Consider the following 15,567-nt stretch of genomic DNA (forward strand, 5'->3'; position numbering starts at 1 on the left):
TACATTAGATCATCATGCATATCATATTTTATTTTGCTTCTGGTTTTGATCCTAGAAAATCCTAAGCAACTCAAGGACCCACGGAGAGAGTTGGGGATTTCGTTATTTACATATTTGCGTTTTCTCAAATTTTGTAAAGAGGATCATTTGATTTTATTTATTTTATCATCAATTATTTCTATTACAAAAATATGAGAGAGGGAATAAAATGACTTTCCCAAAATATAGAAATATTGAGGATTTAATAAAAAAATCAAATAATATTTATTTCGGAGTTATTCGGTATTTTTATTTGAATTTAGGAAAAATGCGCGTTTTTCAAAATTGCATTTAGGGCCCAGATAAATGTTCACTTTATCGGGCTTGATTTTAGAAACCCGGGAAAATTTATTTCATGTTTTTTGGAGTCCATTTAGTATTTCTTTTTATTTTTCTTTCGAGCGTAATTATTTAAAAAAAACGAAACCGACTTTGGGCCGTACCCGAGCGGGACTCCACCCGGGGGCGCCTTTATATAGCGCCACACCCGAGCCCCCAGCCCACACCAGCCCGAAGGCCAGCCGCCCGAAACCCTAGGCCCAGCCGCCGCCAGCAGCCGCCGCCGCCCGTCGCCGATCCGCCGAAGCCGCGCGTCTCCCGAGGTTCGCCGACCTCGAAATCCGTGCCGTTTAAAAAAAATCTGTTCGTCGTTTTTCTTTTCTGTCGGATTTTCCGCGGTTTTTTTTCTGATCGCGATTTCTGATCCGATTTTTGTTTTAGTATAACTTTTCGCTCGTTTATCGGAATCAGGCGATTCAAGCGCCTGGAGTTTCGTCTCGAAACCCTCTTTCCGAATAATCAACTTAAACAAGTTTTTGCTACTATAAAATTTGACTTAGATCCAGATTACTAGAACGAAGTTGTTTTCTTTCGCCGTTTGATTTCTTTTGCTTCGTTCTATTTGATTCTTTTTGCAAACCAGGGTTCTTAAGTTGAACTTTCTGGTTAGATCTTCTATTTGAGTTTTACCTGTGCATTAGATGAGTACTTATTGTATGCTTGTTTGTTTGTCTGCGATAGAATACCCGGAGTGCACCGCCTGTTACTTTGAATCTCTAGGTTTCGCGGATCATCAGCAAGGCAAGTAACACTTTGATCATACCTTTTCTACAACCCAGTTTTATTGCATTAGATCAATCCTCCCACATTGCATGACTAGGATCTAATTAAATTGTGGGATGGGAAGTAGATGAGGTAGTACCTATTACCTGTTTATTATCAAACCTTTGGGAGTTATTTCTACGCTTGCTTATTATGCCATGCTATGCTAGTAGACGTGGATTGGGTGAGTGATATCCATGACAGATGTGAGATTGTTAATTAATGGTTTATCTAAGATGGCAACCTAAACACACATCTAGGTGGATTGAGGCACCTGCGTATTCCAGGACTTGCCTGTTTTTCTTTGGACCGCCACCCAGGCTCAAAGGGATCATGAGATTATTCATACTAGAAACTTCCGTGTGCAGCCACAAGCCATTATGGGCTCTGGCATAGTTGATTAAGTTGTGCGAACTCTTACAGTGGTAGACTAGCAGATGTAGGGGATGTAGGTGGTACGGTCTACCCGATCGTAAGGTGCTAGCGCTTCTGAAAGACTATGTCTCGGTCATCCGTCTTCTCAAACACCATGTAGTGCGAGAAAACAAACGGAGGCGATCGAGTCTTGTGGGGAAAAGTGCGCAAACCTCTGCAGAGTGTAACTCATGGTTAGCTGTGTCCCCGGTTATGGACATCTTGAGTATCTAGTACTTGGATTATCATGTGAATCTCAACATGTTACTCTAAAGTTAATTTTGTTGGGTTTAATGATGTTATTTTAATTGGGATTGAGAATGCTGTCAACCATTCTCAATGTTTAACAACCACCATGGTAGTGATTAAATTTATTCCTTTGAAGTAGGGAAAAATTGGCTTTACACAAAAACTGTAACCATAGAGCTTTCCACCAGCCAAATATGTCATATAGTATAGCTGTTGCATTTCATTACTCTCTATGTGTTACCTTGCCAGCATATTCCATGTGCTGACCCGTTTTTGGGCTGCAACATTAATGTTGCAGACTTTTCAGACGACGATTAAGGAGTTTTTAGGTCGTGGTTCTATACTCAGTGATGCCGTTGGAGTTGATGGACTCACTTATCTTCCAAGGCTTCCGCTGTTATCGTTATTAGATGGCCTTAAGCCATATTTATTGTAATAAGTTCTCTTTTGAGACACTCGATGTAATAAGTGTGTGATTGCTACTCTGCTATAAATCCTTCGTGTACTATGTGGTGTCAGCATTACTGATCCAGGGATGACACCGGAGCACAGAGATCAGACTGTTTGAGGTCTGGTCGCTACAAAACATTTGCAAACTTGAGACACGTGAAACACGTCATGCACATTTGCAAAGTTGAATGGAAGCTCAAGTTGATAGGCGAGGTCGCCTCTTTTGCCAATGATCTTGAAAGGACCCACGTATCTAGGGGCAAGCTTCCCTTTGATACCGAAGTGATGAGTACCTTTCATTGGAGAGACGCGGAGGTGGACATGGTCTCCGATCTCAAAAGCCAAGTCACGATGCTTGCTATCATAGTAACCCTTCTGGCACGATTGCGCGGCTTTGAGATTTTCACGAATGACTTTGCACATTTCTTTAGCCTCTGTGATTAAGTCATTGCCAAGAAGTTGGCGTTCACCAGTCTCTGACCAGTTAAGAGGAGTACGACACTTTCTTCCATAGAGAATCTCGAATGGGGCCTTGCCCGAACTCGCTTTGTAGCTGTTGTTGTAGGAGAACTCGGCATATGGAAGACAATCTTCCCACTTCATACCGAAAGAAATGACGCAAGCCCTGAGCATATCTTCAAGAATTTGATTTACTCACTCAACTTGGCCACTAGTTTGAGGATGAAAGGCTGTGCTGAACCGAATGTTGGTGCCCATGGCCTTGTGAAAAGAATCCCAGAACTTAGAGGTAAAAATGCTTCCACGATCTGAAGATATCAACTGCGGAATGCCATGCAAGGAGACAATCCTGGAGGTATATACCTCTGCCAACTAAGCTGCTGTGATAGATTCTTTGATAGGAAGAAAATGAGCCACTTTAGTGAGCTTGTCGATGACGACGAAGATAGCATCATTGCCACGCTTGGACTTGGGAAATCCAGTGACGAAGTCCATCTCAATATGATCAAACTTCCATTCTGGAATGGCAAGAGGTTGGAGGAGACCAGTTGGCCATTGATGTTCACTTTCACTCTTCTGCAGACATCACATTCATTCACGAACTGAGCAATCTCGCGCTTCATTCGAGTCCACCAATACGACTACTTGAGGTCATGGTACATCTTTGTACTTCCAGGATGAATAGATATGAGTGAATTGTGAGCCTCGTTCATGATGACTTTACGAAGGTCACCCTTAGGAACAACAATGCGATCCTCGAAGAATAGGGTATCTTTGTCATCAAGGCGATAGCACTAGTACTTGGGTTGGCTCTTGGCAATCCCAATCTTCACCTTCTTCACCATTGCATCAAGAAGTTGAGCCTCACGAATCTGATCTTCCAAAGTAGGAGAGACTTGGAGGTTGGCAAGGAATCCTTGAGGAACAACTTGGAGATTAAGTTTGCGGAAAGCTTCACAAAGATCCGGTTGGAAGGGCTTGAGAATCAAACTATTGCAGTAAGCCTTCCTGCTCAAAGCGTCAGCAACGACATTGGCCTTGCCTGGAGTATATTCAATACTCGGATTATATTCTTGAATCATTTCGACCCAATGAGTCTGCCTGAGGTTGAGGTTGGGTTGAGTGAAGATGTACTTCAAACTCTTATGATCAGTGAAGATGTCCACTTTCCTTCCCAACAAGAGATGTCTCCATGTTAAAAGAGCATGGACAACTGCCGCCAACTCGAGGTCATGAGTGGGGTAGTTATTTTCGTTGGGCTTCAACTGGCGAGAGGTATAGGCCACAACTTTCTTCTCTTGCATTAACACAGCACCGAGACCTTGCAGGGAGGCATCACAGAAAACCTCAAATGGTTTGGATTCATCAGGAGGAATCAGAACTGGAGCTGTGACTAATTTCTCTTTGAGGGTGTTGAAAGCTACGTCACATTTAGGTGTCCAAACATACTTAACATGCTTCTGGAGGAGGTTGGAAAGAGGCTTCGCGATCTTAGAGAAATTCTCAACGAATCTTCGACAATAGCTTGCGAGTCCAAGGAAGCTGCAGAGATGTTTCACATTCTGAGGCGGTTCCCAATTCACAATTGCAGACACCTTCTCAGGATTCACAGCTATGCCCTTGGCGGAGATGATATGCCCAAGGTAGAGAACCTCATCGAGCCAAAACTCGCACTTTGAAAACTTCGCATAGAACTGATGTTCTCTGAGTTTGTCCAGCACCAATCTCAAGTGCTTGGCATGATCCTCCTTGTTCTTGGAAAATACCAAAATATCATCGAGATAGACCAAGACGAAGTCATTTGTGTAAGGGTTGAAGATGAAGTTCATCATGCGAGAGAACATTGGAGGAGCATTGACAAGGCTGAAAGACATGGCAGTGTATTCATAAGAACCATAGCTTGTTCTGAATGCTGTCTTGGGGATGTCTTGTTCACGAATGTGAATATGATGATAGCCCATATGAAGGTCAAGCTTGGAGAATACTTGAGCACCCTTGAGTTGTTCGAAAAGCTCATTGATGTTGGGAAGAAGGTACTTGTTCTTTATGGTCTTCTTGTTCAATGGACGATAGTCGGCACAGAGTCGGTCCGTGCCATCCTTCTTCTTGACAAAAAGAACACCACAACCCCATGGAGAAGAACTCGGTCGGATCAGACCCATACGCTCTTGTTCATCGAGTTGCTTCTTCAGCTCCTTAAACTCTTTCGGTCCAAGCTTGTAAGGACGTTTGCAAACAGGTTCCATGCTAGGCTCAAGATCAATGACGAATTCAACTGGCCGGTGAGGAGGCATTCCTGGAAGCTCTTCTGGAAAGATGTCTTGATGTTCACAAACGACTGGAATCTAAGAGATGGCATCCAACTCGCCCTTCTCGTTGAGAGAAAACAGTCGAATGGTATCGTCACGAGCTGCATAGATGATCACATCCTCAGACGAGTGTGTCAATTGAATCTGCCTGGCAGCACAATCAAGTTGAGCCTTGTGCTTCGAAAGCCAGTCCATTCTGAGAATTAGATCAATATCCGAGTCACCAAGGACCATTGGAGAAGACAGAAACTTATAGTCACCCATCTTGATAGAAACATTCGGGATCATCGTGGTAGCCCTCATAGACTTGGCCGGAGAAACCACTCCCATAGGTTTACCCAACATTTCCGAAACGAAGTCATGCTTTGAAACAAATGATCTTGACATGAAATAATGCGATGCTCCAGTATCAAAAAGGACTTTTGCAGGAGTAGAGTTAACTGGAAAGCTACCCATGATCACTTCTGAAGAGTCCTCTGCCTGAGCTGCGTTCACCATGTTGACCTTTGCAAACTTGGGATTATGCTTGGCCACTGCGGTGCTGGCAGATCTCACAGGAGGAGGAGGTGTAAGACGCCTCTGGTTGAAGCATTTGTTTGCATAGTGACCCTTCTGCTGGCACTTGTTGCACGTAACCTCTGAGAGAGGATAGTGATAAGGAGCACTTGACCTTGGAGCATGAGACAAAGCTTTGTTCTGAAAGGCTGGGTTGGGTGGGTGGGAAGATCCATTGCCACCTTTGCTCTTCTGCTGATAAGGCTGACGAAACGGAGGAGGAGGAGGCAACCAGTACTTTTGCTGCTTAGCTGCCACTTGAGTTGAAGAAGAAGAAGGAGTTGCATCCCTGACTCTCTTCTTAGAAGCATTGCACTTGAGCTGACCAGCCTCTTGCTTTAGTGCCATGTTGTAGAACTCATCATACTTTTTCGGCTCAAAAAGCACGAGGGCTATTTGCAGATCTTCTCTGAGGCCACCTCTGAACTGATAAATCATGCTCTTCTCGTCAGGGACGTCTTGCTTGGCGAAGCGACCGAGCTCTGGAACATGATGTTGTATTGGTAAACAGACAAGCTGCCTTGCTTCAGGTTGCGGAACTCCTCACGCTTACTCTCAACAACACTCTGAGGAATGTGGTGAGCTTTCAAGCCTTGGCGGAAATCATCCCAGGTAATCACACGACCTCCTCTGTAATCTTTGTATTATTGATATCACTCAGCAGCTTGGTCTTTGAGTTGGAACAAAGCAAATTTGACAAAGTCCTTAGGCCTGACGTTGCTACACTCAAAATGTTTGCAGATATCCACGAGCCAATCGTCAGCGTCTGTGGCCTCAACACAGTTGCTGAAAGACTTCGGCTGGTTTGCGAGGAACTGGTTGAGGGTAGCAAACTGAGTTTGATTGTTGCCATGGCCTTGATTTCCTTGGTTGCGCTCTTGCAAGAGTTGCATAATCATCTGCATGTAGGCGTTGGTAGCGGCCATCATAGCTTGCCATGCCTCTGGAGGTGGAGGTGGTGGCAGTGGTTCCGGATTCTAACGCGTTGGAGGAGCCATCCTGAAGAGGGTGACATCCGTTAGCATCTTGATAGACATATATTCAAGCTGAATCAAATGGATCGAAATTGCAACATGTAGCCTTAACATTCGAACAAGAATGAACGAATGAATTCCAAATTGAAGGATCACACTTTCATAAATTGAGAAGCCACTTAGATAGAGATAGATGAATAAAACAACAAGGTACGGATATGAACAAATAATTGGTAAGGATTACCCAATCACAAACCAAATATCTGCGGAAGAAATACTAGAGCTACATGAATTCCCACCTATGAAACTCCCGAAACATTCCGGTTATGTAATCAGGTGTTGGGGATACAGGAGAAGCATAATATCTCACCCAAAACTAGCAAATCCTACATCCAGCTATATCCATCCTTCAACACATAACCAAGAAACCTTCGGAAATCATTTACCTCAACCTTCAAAAAGCATCTGTTATATGAGTTATGGCAATACTCCCGAACTCCCGCCCTAGTACTGGGTGGCATCGAGGTTATCTCACCAACAACTGCATAAAGGAGATTTTCGATGTCGGTGAACTCAGGTATTCCAGAACTGCAACGATAAAATTGTGACGACAACACCTCGGAGCTCAACTCCCCGGGACAATGCCACAACCCGTAAATGTCAGGAGGCACCAAGAACAATGTTCTCGTCACAAAACCATCGGAACGATTCCAAGATACCCGCGTGATCCTAAATTTTTTTAGTGAAATTTGAGAAGAGAAGAGTCAAAACAATACGTCAGGATGCCTCACCAGAGCGACGAAGGGACTGAGGAGTAAAAAGAATCCTACTCTCCGATATATATAATCCTAAAACACTCAAAACAGTTTTTCTAGACTCAACAACGCCAGCGATTCGATCAAGCGGGGGACTCCTAAGTCGAGGAAGGCTCTGATTACCAACTTGTCACACCCACGATGCGGCTATATCTCCCACATGTCGGAGCACGACTTACAGGTATAACCACATTGCAGGCATGTCGCAAGAGGGGTAGTCTTTACACATCCCATGTACTGAATAAGAAACAGGTACATAGTTGGCTTACAATCGCCACTTCACACAATACAAAAATATAGCATTACATCATCCAGAATACAATCAAGGTCCGACTACAGAACCAAAATAAAGACAACCCCAAATGTGATAGATCCCCGATCGCCCCAACTGGGCTCCACTACTGATCGTCTGGAAATGAAACAAAATAACGTCCTGAATTCTCATCGAACTCCCACTTGAGTTCGGTCGCATCCCCTGGAATGACATCATCGGCACCTGCATCTGGTTTTGGAAGTAATCTGTGAGTCACGGGGACTCAGCAATCTCACACCCTCGCGATCAAGACTATTTAAGCTCATGGGTTGGAAAAGGTAGTGAGGTGGAGCTGCAGCAAGCACTAGCATATATGGTGGCTAACTTACGCAAAAGAGAGCGAGAAGAGAAGGCAAAGCACGGTCGAGAAGCTACAAAGATCAAGAATTGATCCTGAACTACTTACGTTCAAGCATAACACGAAACCGTGTTCTCTTCCCGGACTCCGCTGAAAAGAGACCATCATGACTACACACGTTGTTGATTCATTTTAATTAAGTTAAGTGTCAAGTTTTCTACAACCGGACATTAACAATTTCCCATCTGCCCATAACCGCGGGCATGGCTTTTGAAAGTTCAAAACCCTGCAGGGGTGTCCCAACTTAGCCCATCACAAGCTCTCACGGTCAACGAAGGACATTCATTCTCCCAGGACGACCCGATCAGACTCGGAATCCCGGTTACAAGACATTTCGACAACGGTAAAACAAGACCAGCAAGACCACCCGATGTGCCGACAAATCCTGATTGGAGCTGCACATATCTCATTCTTAGGGCACACCGGATAAGCTAAGCGTACGGGAGCCAACGTAACCCAAGTTTCCAAGGGACGGCCCCGCACGGTGCTCTAGGTTGCACCAACACTTGGAGAAGCACTAGCCCGGGGGGGTTAAAATAAAGATGACCCTTGAGTCCGCGAAACCCAAGGGAAAAGGTCTTAGGTGGAAAATGGTAAAACCAAGGTTGGGCCTTGCTGGAGGAGTTTTATTAAAGGCGAACTGTCAAGGGGTTCCCATTGTAACCCAACCGCGTAAGGAACGCAAAATCAAGGAACATAACACCGGTATGACGGAAACTAGGTCGGCAAGAGTGGAAGAAAACACCAGGCATAAGGCCGAGCCTTCCACCCTTTACCAAGTATATAGGTGCATTAAAGTAAACAAGTTATAATAATGATATCCCAACAAAAATCATGTTTGAAGAAGGAACAAACTCCAAACTTCACCTGCAACTAGCAACGCTATAAGAGGGGCTAAGCAAAGCGGTAACATAGCCAAACAACGGTTTGCTAGGACAAGGTGGGTTAGAGGTTTGACATGGCAATATGGGAGGCATGAAATAGCAAGTGGTAGGTATCGCGGCATAGGCATAGCAATAGAGCGAGCAACTAGTAAGCAAAGATAGAAGTGATTTCGAGGGTATGGTCATCTTCCCTGCAAAGTTCTCCGAGTTGACGTAAGCTTGATCCTCGTAAGCGTACTCAACGGGTTCCTCGATCACTTACTCGTCTCCCGTCTCTAACCAAAGCAAGAACACAAGCAAGGAAAACACAATCAACCACGGTGCAAAACATGGCATGATATGCGGGATGTAATATGCAATGCATATGCGTGCTTCGGAAGGGAAAGATTGAACCGGGCCTCAACTTGGCAAACCAAGTGCGCCGCTGGAAAGATGAGTTGATTTCGGTCGAAATCAATATAAAGATCGCCGGAACGGATGCATGGTTTGCAAATGGCAAGCAAAACAAGAATGGCACAAATCTGCGATTAACGACACGATGCCATCTAGAATGCAACAAGAAACTAAGCTACTGCACTCTAACATAACAACAAAGCACATGGCAGTGATCTACTCAAGATGCTTGACAAAAGATGAACACTGAGATACGGCTAAATCACAAAAGAGCAGGTTCAAACAAGCATGGCAAAAGTGCAACAGATATCAGCTTCACAGACTTGGTGAAAATAACATGTCAGGATTTAACATTGGGAAGCAATGTTTAGAGCAAGATAACAACATGCTACCGGAACATATCATGGCAAAACAATGCATGGCATGAAACTAATCAAAGCATGTAACAAAAGTCCCTTACTGGTCATAAGCCAAAAAGGATCAAAAAATATGATGGAAGCCATGTAAACATAGCAAGTTTCGTTAACAGATTCAGACTTTGCAGAAAACTGGACATGGTAAAAACAGAGTTACATAGGCATGTTTGCGAGCTTGATGCACTCAACTCAAGGCATTGCATGACAAACTAAGCATACACCCACCAAGAAGACATTTTCAAGAAGCTAGCCATGGCAAGAACCCTCTCAGAGTATGCATGGATCAACTACAACTACCTTGGAAAAATTGATTAACACGTAAACAATCTGCCAGGAACATTTTATAGCAAAAGTAGAGCAAGATTGAGTCCTTCTAGGGTACTCCATAATTGCAAACAAAGACATGGATGGATATAACATAAAAATATCTCAAAATCGTCCTTACTAAACATGCTCAAAAGAGGCATGGATCACTCTGTAGCAACATGAATACATGGCATAAAAATAACATCAGGGAAAAGACTTAGAAGAATTCTAAGTCCCTGAAATCAGCAACATCACGAGAGCTACTTTGCATGCTTCTGCTAGTCACCACGTTGATCACAAAAATACATGGCATACACCCTTGTAAAGATGGCATGGCATAGTCCAAAACACATGTAGGGCTCAAGTTCATAGGAGGCACACAATAATCATGGCAAAAATGACAAATGCTCATAAACTGATAAGAATCCGAAACTAACATTATGAAGCACTTTTGCAACAGAATTTTAGGCATCAAGATGGACTCAAACAAGCATGGTGCAATGGAATTAAATGAAGAGGACATCCTAACGAACAATTTGATATATCACATGCGCAAAACGGAGCTACGGATGATGAGATATGGTGCGATGAACATAGCTAGAAAATGTAAGAGACTTGGGGGAAAAACGGGGTCAACTCTAAGTTTTTGGATCTGAATCTGGTGACTTGGGCACGGTCTTCGAGGTTGAACGGAGAAGGTCGCCGGAGTTCGGATCCGGCTGGCGAGGTGGTGAGGAGGAGCTGGGCGGCAAGGTGGGCGCCGCTGGAGCTCCTATAGCTCGGCGAGGTGGGCGGTTGTGAGGAGGAGCCGGACGCGGTAGCTCAGCGGAGCTCGGCGGCGGTCAGCCGTGGGATCTCCGGTGGGCGGAGGCAGCGATGGTTGGCGACGGCGAGGTCCCGCCACGTCGAGCGGAGTCACGACAAGGTGGCGGCGCACACACGTAGAGCGTGGGGCGACTCTGGCCCGGGGCGGGCCGGCCGTGGGCCTGGCGGGCCGCGGCGGCACAGGAGGGGAGAGGAGGCGCGGGGCTGATGTGGCGGCAGCGGATTGGGCGAGGGAGGTGGCGGCGGACGTGTCCGGCGCCGGCGAACGCGTCCATTGGCGGCGGGGGGAGCTAGACTAGGGTTTCGCCCGAAAATTTCGGAGGGGAGGTGTTTATATAGGTAGAGGGAGCTAGGAAAGTCCAAATGGAGTGCGGTTTTCGGCCACGCGATCATGATTGAATGGCCGAGAGAATGGAGGTGGTTTAGATGTGTTTTTGGGCCACTTTGGAGGGGTGTTGGGCTGCAACACACACGAGGCCTTTACGGTTCCCCGGTTAACCGTTGGAGTATCAAATGAACTCCAAATGGCACGAAACTTGGCAGGTGGTCTACCGGTGGTATACCAAGGCCGCTTGGCAAATCTCGGTCCAATCCGAGAACGTTTAACACTCGCACACGAAAAGAGGCAAAAGGGGACGCCGGAGGACATAGGAGTGCCGGATCGCAAAACGGACAACGGGGAAAATGCTCGGATGCATGAGACGAACACGTATGCAAATGCGATGCACATGATGACATGATATGAGATGCATGACATGGACAAAATGCAAAGCGAAGACAAAACCCAACCACGAGGGAATATCATAACTTAGAGCCGAAAATGGCAATAGTTGGAATACAAATATGGCAAGTTACATACAAGGCGTTACAGGAAATCCCCAAGATTGAAGGGGGATCCAAATTTCCTTTGTCCTTTGTCCACGAGTTTTTTTCTATGATGAACATACAACCTACAAATCACCGTGTTGAAATTTGGCACTTTTCTGGGTTCATTTGTCAAATTTAGGGGATTATGTGCATTTCCTAGGCATTAATGCACATAATTCAAGTTCAAACAATCTGTGCATGAAAGGGTCCATAATAACGTCCTGGAAAACCATGATCTTGTCATTTAGTAAATTCTCATGCCTTTTACAAGGAATGGACATATATTTCGATGTAATGTGTGGCAATAGTCAACCACACATGTTTGTTTGTTGGGTTTTCAACTATAGAAAAATGAAATGAATGCTTAAAAACATGACGCCTGGCATGGTGCCATGGTACGACCTCACCACGCCATGGTAAATATTTGAGAAGGTTTTGCTTATGTCGTCATGCATGCCCTTCATAAATCGAACCATCACCGAGGAAGTTCCATGCTTTCGAGAGGGAAATCCCCAAGATTTAAGGGGAATCCAAATTTCCTTCCTAGTTTTTCATTCAGTTTTTTGCCAACGATCAACATACCGCCTCAAATGCAACATGTTCAAATTTGACATTTTCCCAGACTCATTTACTATATTTAGGGGATTATGTGCATTTTCTAGGCAATAATGGACATAATTCAAATTCGAACAATCGATGCATGAAAAGGTGCACAAGACCGGTCTGGAAAACTATGCTCGTGTTATTTAGTACATTCTCATGCCTTTTACAAGGAATGGGCAAATATTTCAAGGAAATGTGTGGCAATAGTCAACCATAAACGCGTCGTTTACTAGGTTAACAACTATACAAAAATGAAACACATGGTTGGAAAACATGACGGCTGGCGTGGTGCCATGGTATGGCCTCACCATGCCCTGGTAAAAATTGGAGAATGTTTTCCTTATGTCGTCATGCGCGCCTTTCATAAATCGAACCAGCACCGAGGAAGTTTCATGGTTTCGAGGGGGAAATCACCAAGATTGAAGGGTCCAAATTTCCTTTGTCCTTTGTCCACGAGTTTTTTCTACGATGAACATACAACCTTCAAATCACCGTGTTCAAATTTGGCACTTCTCCAGGTTCATTTCCATATTTAGGGGATTATGTGCATTTCCTAGGCATTAATGCGCATAATTCAAGTTTAAAAAATCGGAGCATGAAAGGGTCTACAAGAACAGCCTAGAAAACCATGCCTGTGCCATTTAGTAAATTCTCATGCCTTTTACAAGGAATGGACAGATATTTCGATGAAATGTGTGGTAATAGTCAACCACAAATGTTTGTTTGTTGGGTTTTCAACTATAGAAAAATGAAATAAATGCTTAAAAACATGATGCCTAGCATGGTGCCATGGTATGACCTCACCATGCCCTGGTAAAAATTTGAGAAAGTTTGGCTTATGTCGTCATGCACGCCCTTCATAAATCGAACCATCATCGAGGAGAGCTTGCGGAGATGAGCCGTGCGCGATAATGAACGAGCAAAATTGTAAGGGAAGCCAAATTTTTGTTGTCGTTTGTCTTTGAGCTCTTGAATACCACCGCACTGTATGGCTGCCCGGCCCCTCCGTCTCAAAGCTCTCTCCAGGCGTCGTCCATGGCACCGCGGCACATAGTAACTGGTAAGGAAGCGATGGCATCCCGCCGCGTTGCGTTCCTTGCCACTCGCGACCGCACACATGGTAAGGAAGCGATGGCATCTCGCCCTGCCAAGTTCATCGCCGTCGGCGGCCAGACAGTTACATGGGTGGACTTTGAGGCTGCCATGGCCGAATGGGTGGTGGATCTAGAGGCGGCCAAAGCCGCACAGAAGGAGCGGAGAAAGCAGAAAGCAGTCAAGAAAAGAGGGTCCTGCCCCGCAAGAAAAAAGAGGTCGGACGCCATGGTGAGGAGAGCTTGCGGAGATCGGAGCACGGTGGGCTGCCACCTACAAGGTCGGGAAGGAGAACGCCGACGTTTGGCCAGCATGCCCCGGTGGCAGCATGTGAGAAGTAGTTTAAGTTTGTAGTATTAGAGAAAATTACCAGTAGTACTTTAAGTTTGTAGTATTAACGTACAATGTCGGTAAGAGAATCCTTTGAGGGCTTTGAGCGTTGATTAGCATGTGTGCCCGTGTGCGTTTTTTTGCATTAATCATTAGAAGATCACAAAACATATGGTTTCTATGCCGTACCTGTCTGCGTTTTTTTTTTTGCGTTAATGGCCCATAAGTAAGTTACCTGTGCGATGTTTCCTAATAAACCCGGCGTACCATTGACCGAAAAAATCAATTACACGTGTTCATTTTTTGGAGACGGGATCTGCCAACTTTCTTTTTTCTCGCACATGAATATTTTACGCGCTTCGTGTGCGTTGTGTGTTTCTCCCGCCCAAGTTTCAAGTTTCGCAGCGAAATTTTCATTAGGCGTGCGATTTCAGAATTTATTCCTCAAACCACATCCCCACCCTCAGTATCCCCCCTCGCGCCTCCCCCTACCGGCATCTCAAACTGCTGCTGCCACAACCACAGCTTCAACCACATCTACGTTCTGCTCGGATCCAGTCAGGTAACTCACCGATCTCTATCACGTCCCCGGCCTGATTGCTTAAATGGTGCCTGCAAAACGTCCTCATGCCTCCAAATCCCCCCCCCCCCCGCCGGGAGCTAGTGGCGGTCCATGGAGCGATGGCCGCTGTGCGTGTTGACCCGGAGGAACACCTCACCTCCTCCGCCGCCGCCGACATGGTTCAGGCTTTGGCCCAGATGAAGTCCCCCAGTGACTACCCCCCAGGACTTAATAGGTAAGATCTGACCAGCTAAATCTTGCCAATACCACTTGCAACGGCTATGATTTGTATGGTCGATGTATTAAGCATGTTTGTGCCTTGTTTATTTCAGTACTCCACACTGTGTGATGTTCAAATATTACCGTGTCCATCTCAATTTCACCAGTACCAGCAACGAACTTACAATACATGACTCCGGATATCACTAGAGATGCTGCCCATTTGCTATTTTTAGTGGATGCTAACCCTGTTGTACTTAACATGCCTGTCCATGTACTTACGCAGGGTCATAACGGCTGATGCTTTTTTTGCCGTCAAGCTTAGCTGCATCCCACGTCTTACAGTATTTCACATAATTTGAAGTTTAACTTCTACCGTTTACTGGTTTCCTTTAGGTACACATGTCAGTGGCACTGATCCACGCTTTGACCCGGAGGAACAGCTCGCCTCCGCCGTCACTGACTTTGGGCGGGCTCTGGCCAAGATGAAGTGCCCCAGCAACTACCTCTCAGGACTTACCAAGTATGTACTCACCAGTTCAATCTTACCAATACCAGTTGCAATTAATGGCTATGTTCTGTACGGTCAATGTATTAAGCATGTTGTAGTAAACATGCCTAACACATTTTTTTCTACTTTCCCTACCTTTTTATTGACATCTGGGCCATTCTCTGCTTTGGCAGCACCTGCCTTGTGATGTTTAACTCTGCCAATTGCATTTTTATCAGTACCGGTTTTAATGGTCATTAAGCCTATTGCAATTAGTAGTTGAATGCATTTTTAAACAGTTGTGTTTCAATGGCTATCAACTTACAAAACATGACTTAGGATGCTGTTAAGCCTATTGCAATTAACAGTTGTATCCATTTTTTAATCTGTCCATTTGCTACCATGCTACTCACCGCAATTGAGATATACTAGAGATGCTACCCATTTGCTATTTTTGGTGGATGCTTGTAGCACCCCGGAGGTAACTTGCCATATTTGTAACTCCGACTCTTGCCATGTTCGGCTTTAAGTTATGAGATTCCCT

Source organism: Triticum urartu, chromosome 3A (assembly GCF_056163025.1).
Source record: "Triticum urartu cultivar PI428250 chromosome 3A, HENAU_Tu73, whole genome shotgun sequence".
Classification (NCBI taxonomy): domain Eukaryota; kingdom Viridiplantae; phylum Streptophyta; class Magnoliopsida; order Poales; family Poaceae; genus Triticum; species Triticum urartu.